The sequence below is a fragment of the Suricata suricatta genome, chromosome 4, assembly GCF_006229205.1.
Source record: "Suricata suricatta isolate VVHF042 chromosome 4, meerkat_22Aug2017_6uvM2_HiC, whole genome shotgun sequence".
Taxonomy (NCBI): Eukaryota; Metazoa; Chordata; class Mammalia; order Carnivora; family Herpestidae; genus Suricata; species Suricata suricatta.
The window spans coordinates 36,449,969-36,456,281 of NC_043703.1; the positions used below are offsets into that span (position 1 = coordinate 36,449,969).

Genomic DNA, 6,313 nt, shown 5'->3' on the forward strand with positions numbered 1-6,313 from the left:
ACAATTATTGAAAATCAAACCATCCACAGGAGTTAAGGTCTCTGCTGCCACCAGAGTGGCATTTCACATATATATAGTTTTTTGGATATACGGTTAAATCAGTTGAGTAAAGTGATAAGAAATCTCCCTTTCCAGATCCTTCATCCACTTTCTTTGCATGTCTTGGCATCATGGGATTATCACAAGTTGGCAGTCTTTTCTGAGTCTCTGTTTTATGCTTTATTCTTAAATTTTTTTTCTTCCTAAGGAAGTTCTAGATTATTAGCTGAATATTCTTTGCCAGTGCATTGTTCTTCAAACTACCATTCAAGTCACATAAAGAAAGAGGAGGAAAAGGTTTAAAAATTAAAAAAAAAAAAACACATTTCTTTCATTAGAAAGAAAAATATATGCAAGAATGCTAGGGCAAAAGAGTCTCTAATTTTGCATGAAGATCTTTTCTATAGTAAAGTAATAAGATTATAATCTATAAAACCTTTAATTCCTGGTTCTTGATATGTATGTTACATGTTTGCATTTTCTCTTCTTTATGGTTCAATTACTCCAAGCAGATGGTTTATTTATGCCAATACTAATATATGACAAATTTGTGTATTACAACCATTAATTTTTCACCCTTAGAGACTTTAGATAAAAATTAGAGCACTTCCAACTCACAATTCTTTGTCAAAAAATATGTTTACTTTCTTGAGGTTTATGCCTTCTTCCTAGTAATCAGAATATTTCTCATCTGTACACTGAAGACGAGAAATATTCTGTACACTGAAGACAAGCAGATTGGGTTTACACCCCTTTATTCATGATCTCACTTGACTAAATATCTACAGTGTATTTTCCAATATATTTTTAATATATTAAACATGGCTGAAATCAAAAATGAGAATCAACAAATGTTGGTGAGAATGTGGAGAAAAAGGAGCCCTCTTGCACTGTTGGTGGGAATGCAAACTGGTGCAGCTACTCTTGAAAACAGTTTGGATGTTTCATAAAATATTAAAAATAGAACTACCCTAAGATTCAGTAATCCTATCACTAAGTATTTACTTCAAAAATACAAACACATGAATGCAAAGAAATACATGTTTATTGCTGCATTGTTTACAATGGCCAAGCTGTGGATGCAGCCCAAGTGTCCACTGACAGATAAATGGGCAAAGAAGATGTGCTATGTGTATATGTATATAAACACATATAGAAGAATGGGATCTTGCTATTTGCAACAATGTGGATAGAGCTATAGTGTATAATACCGAGCAAAATATATCAGTCAGAGAAAGACAAATACCATGTGATTCACTGTATGTGGAGTTTAAGAAACAAAACAAACAAACAAAAGGAAAATAAAGAGAGAGAAGCAAAGAGGAAACAGACTCTTACTCTAGGGAACAAACTGATGGTTTCCAGAGGGGACATTGGTGGGGTTTGGGGAAAATAGGAGATGGGGATTAAAGAGTGTACTTACCATGAGGAAAAACAACAACAACAACAAATGACCAGACAAAATAACACAAAATACATTAAATATGTTATCCACAGGTCGAGTATCATTTAACCCTCAATTTTTAAATAAAACTCCTACCTTGAACTTTTCAACACACATATATATACATTTATATATATAATATAATAAATATAATATGCATATATATTTAATTTATAAATAGTATAAGATTTACAGAAACATTGCAAGGATGGTACAGAGAGTTACGCATACCTTACTCCCAATTTTCCCTAATTCCTAACATCCTATGTACCATGGTACATTTCAAACATAAAGAAATTAATAATGGTATATTACTATTAACTAAGTCCATACTTAATTTAGACTTCACTATTTTTTCTACTAATGTCATCCCCAACCGTTGCTTTCTATTCCAGAAACCAATCCAAGTAACACAATCCATTAGTCAACTTTTTCAAACAATCTATTTTTCTTCATTTACCTTCCTTAGCATCTTGTAGAGCAAACTTTATAAAATGTAATAATATGATTATATTAACTAACTTAATGCCAAATGTAAAACAGGTATAAAGAAGATTCTTTTAATTCATGGAAATGTGTCATCAAAATAAATAACACAGAGGACAATCCTGCACTGTTAAAACAAAATGTTTAGTGATCTAGTTTAATAGACTTCTTTTTTTTTTACATTGCCTAGATAGTTGCAATAAGTACAAACATTTTAAAATACTGATTCCAAAAACATGAAAATAATGCTCCTCAGTGGAAATAATATCCAGATCATGGTATCTATGCTAGATTAGTGCAAAATGTCAGGAGATATGTTATTATAAAATAGAAAAAAGCCTGCTGCCAAACTATGTCACTAAGACCTAAATGACCAACTAATTTTGCAAGCCTACTGAAATAGTTATTTTTCAGCAATAATAACATTTAATTGTATTATATCTTAATATTTAACTGCACAGACTTCATTGGGTAGAGGTACATTTAAATTCACATACCTTACTTTGATTCACAATACTGTTTATCTTAATTTATCATTGCTGTTTACCGATATGCTTCAGTTATAAGAGAAGGTCAAACAGTCCTCCTCAGGGCATTTCAATCTCTGGCAACAATTTTTATTTGCTGATCATAAATGTACTTTAGATTTCTGCATTGTTATTCTATGTAATAATGTCAAGGACAAACATCCTGAAGCATGTCTAATAACATTGAGATCCATTTTCCTTCCACTACAATTCAGCACCCCATTAAATTTAAAGATAACTGAACAATTCTTTACCTTGGTAGGGGGTATTAGATTTTCTTCAGAAGATTTTGTTTTTGTTTCCTAATTGTTTTCATCCCTCTTAGTTTGGAGAATGCCTGTGCCCAGAATAACATGAAGTATAAAAGAAAAGTCTGGCAGAAGAAGAAAATTCTACTACTTTTTCTATGCTATCCTTATTCTTGATTCTAATGAAGCAATAGGAAGGTGTAATGATTCTGGGTGTAAATGATGCATTAATTAAATGAAAAAAAAATAATAATTTAGAATAGGAAACCTGTTAAAACAATATAACAGATCCAAAATGGAGTCACTTGTGCTAAACCTGATGTCACCAAATTGGGACTTAATTATAGTGTTGACTCTCCCCAGAATGGAATCTTACACTAGTCAATCAAGAATTGCCTAATTAACATCAGTTAGGTAATCTATCTGATATACCCTGCCATCCCCTAAAGAAAAATAACCTTGAAATAACCACTTTTTTGCCTACTAAACTTCCTTCTGCCTATAAATGTGTTTCATTTTGTACAGCTCTTCAGAGCTCCTTCTTATCTGCTAAATAGATGCTACCCATCTCATAAATTGTTGAAAAAAGCCAATAAGATCTTTAAAATTTACACAGTTGAGGGACACATGGGTGGCTCAGTTGGTTAAGCATCTGACTTTTGATTTCAGCTCAGTTCATGATCTCGTGGTTCATGGGTTCGAGCCCTGCATCAGGTTCTGCAGTGTGGAACTTGCTTGGGATTCTCCCTCTGCCCCTCCCATGTGTTCTCTCCCTCTCTGTCTCTCTCTGTCACTCTCTCAAAATAAATAAACTTAAAAAATTTTTTTTAAATTTACACAGTTGAATTTTATTTTTTTTAAATAAAACTATATCCTATATTCTTGTTAAAAACATTTCCTTATGGAGTACACCACTTTTAAAAAGTCACTCAGAAAATGTACAAGAATAAGTCCCTAACAGGTATCCATTAGTACTTAAGTCAAATGTGCTCACTACTGTGCTTTTTTTTTTTTTTTTGGAATAGATCAGCAGACTATAATATCTCTGAAGATAAAATTTGTGCCTTTACTTACCTGTCATTACATCCACAAAGGAATCCCTCAAAAGATATTTTCTGAACACATAAATTAATGAATGCTCCATTATGGAATCTTTGGGGGTAATGTTTCAGTTTTTCATATTCATTTTATTCTACTTTGAGATATTTTTAAAAATATATGGTGAATATTAACCATTTTTCTCACTTATGTTGCAAATACTTTCTTCCTTCCTAACACTATCTCATTGTTTTCTTTATGGTATTTACTTTTCCATATAAATTTGCTAAATTTTAACACATTGAAACATTTTAGAATCTTATGGATTTGCATTTCCCTACAGTCAATGCATAAAATTAATGCTTTTAATGCATTTTCAAGTATTATTGTTTATACAGAGTCTGATGTCATACATTCTTATCAGATTTCCCCTGCTTACTTCTTACTAGTAATGTGATCTATTCCTCAATGTCCTTATCTTTTCATATGTATAGTTTTATTATTGAATATTTTTGTATTTAGAGCTCTAAAATTATGTTTATATTTTAAAATACTTCCAATTCCCTTAATATATTTGTTTGAATTATCCATCCTTCTACCAAAGACTTAAAAATTCCCTTTTACCAAGACTGAAATCTCATCTATAAATTGGCCTATTTCTGCATTATTTATTTTATTCCATTGATGTGTTTATTGATATGTAATTTATGTACTGTTTTAATTACTTTAAGCTAAGAATCTTGATGCTTAAATATTCAAGTCATTCGTCATTCGCAAATATCCCCTTTTTCTTTCCCCTCCCTCTCTTTCCATTACTATAATTAGATTAGTTTATTAACAGTTATATTGTCGATAAAATAAAAATAACATGAAAAAACATTGGAATTTCAATGGAAAATGATGGGGTTCATAGGCAAATTTAAAAACACGTCAACCCTATTTACTCATTCAAAACACAAATATATCACATATTTATTGATTCATATTTTTTGTATGTTCTAGTAAAACTGTCATTGCTTTCTTAATGTATAATCTGTTTCATTTAAAATATGTTTATACTTCTGGTTGCTATTTTAATGGGATATATGAAGATATTAAATGAATTCCAATAAACTGATCCTGAAAATAAGATAAACTTAATGTCCCCAATGACCGTCATAAAAATTCATGACACTTTCATGAACACTATCTTCATTGCAGTGCACACATATTCTACACTTAGTATTTTTCAAGTGTATGTGGGTACTATAAATCAACTATTGTCTACAACTTACTTTTTCACTCAACTGACTCATTTATTAGTGTTCATATAATGTGGATCAACTGCTCCTTATTTAACTAATTATTAAGAAAATTGATCATGATCATGCCTAGATTTTCCCTTGGTAACTGTCTTCAAATCCAAGTTGATGTGTTTTACATCCAGTTATCTGCACCTAGATGTAGGCAGGGGCATATTCCTTAAGTCTAATCGCCCAGAGCTTCATATAATGCTGGCCACAAATGTTCAGAACCACTGATGTGCAGAGACCAAGCTGGGATCACAGAGAGAAGCATTTGTCCTGTCCCTTCTGTAATTCAACCTGAGAAGCAGCAGATGAGGGCTGTTAGCTGTCCTCTTCCTACCGATCACTGGATATTTGATAACACGTGCCAAAGAGGAGTGACCTGAGGAATGGATACAGACAATAGCTGTACATAGTACTTTAAAAATTTTGGGGTTGTGAGAAGAAAATAAAATTCTATTTGTTTACAATAGTTTAACCAAAGTGTTAAATATGTGAAGGATACTGGTGTAAGCATGATCAAAATAAACAACAATATTATCTTCTATGTATGTATGTATGTATGTACACATGTATGTATTTCTTTTACCTTTTTATTTTAGAGAGAGGGAGGGGGGAGAGAGAGAAAGAGAGAGAAAGAGAGAGAGAGAGAGAGAGAGAGAATCTTAAGCAGGTTCCATGCTGCACATTCTTGGGGTAATCATCTGAGCAGAAATCAAGGGTCAGAAGCTCTGGTGCCTGGGTAGTTTCCTCTACTTTTTATTCATGTGTGTGTGTGTGTGTGTGTGTGTGTGTGTGTGTGTGTGTATTTAAGTTAACTGAAATGAAAATGAAAACTTTAAAACAACGTTAAAGGAAAAATTGCACCAGAAAAATTTAAATAGACAAATAGTTTATTCATGGTTTTTGTTTCTGAAAACTTTTTAAGAATTGATGTAAGAAGACTGTAGGACATTTCTGTTTGGCGACTGATTTTGCACAAAGAAAAAGTAAGGTTTCTCTTTCTCATATCTCTATGACAGGTGACAATTTTATTTATTTTTTTATTTTCATAATATTTTATTGTCAAATTGTTTTCCATACAACACCCAGTGCTCTTCCCCTTAAGTGCCCTCCACCATCACCACCACCTCTTTTCCCCCCTCCCCCTTCCCCCTCAACCCTCAGTTCATTCTCAGCATTCAATAGTCTCTCAAGTTTTGCATCCCTCTCTCTCCCCAACTCTCTCTCCCTCCTCCGCTCCCC

General features: G+C 32.3%; 1 long non-coding RNA gene across 1 annotated transcript in view; it reads right to left on the minus strand.

Moving 5' to 3' along the window:
* Positions 1 to 5,084: 5,084 nt before the first annotated feature.
* Positions 5,085 to 6,313, minus strand: part of LOC115288955 — a 42,479-nt gene continuing 41,250 nt past the window's right edge. Inside the window, exon 3 of the long non-coding RNA XR_003907290.1 lies at positions 5,085 to 5,450. This is a non-coding gene — a long non-coding RNA (uncharacterized LOC115288955). The remainder of the gene's footprint in view (positions 5,451 to 6,313) is intronic.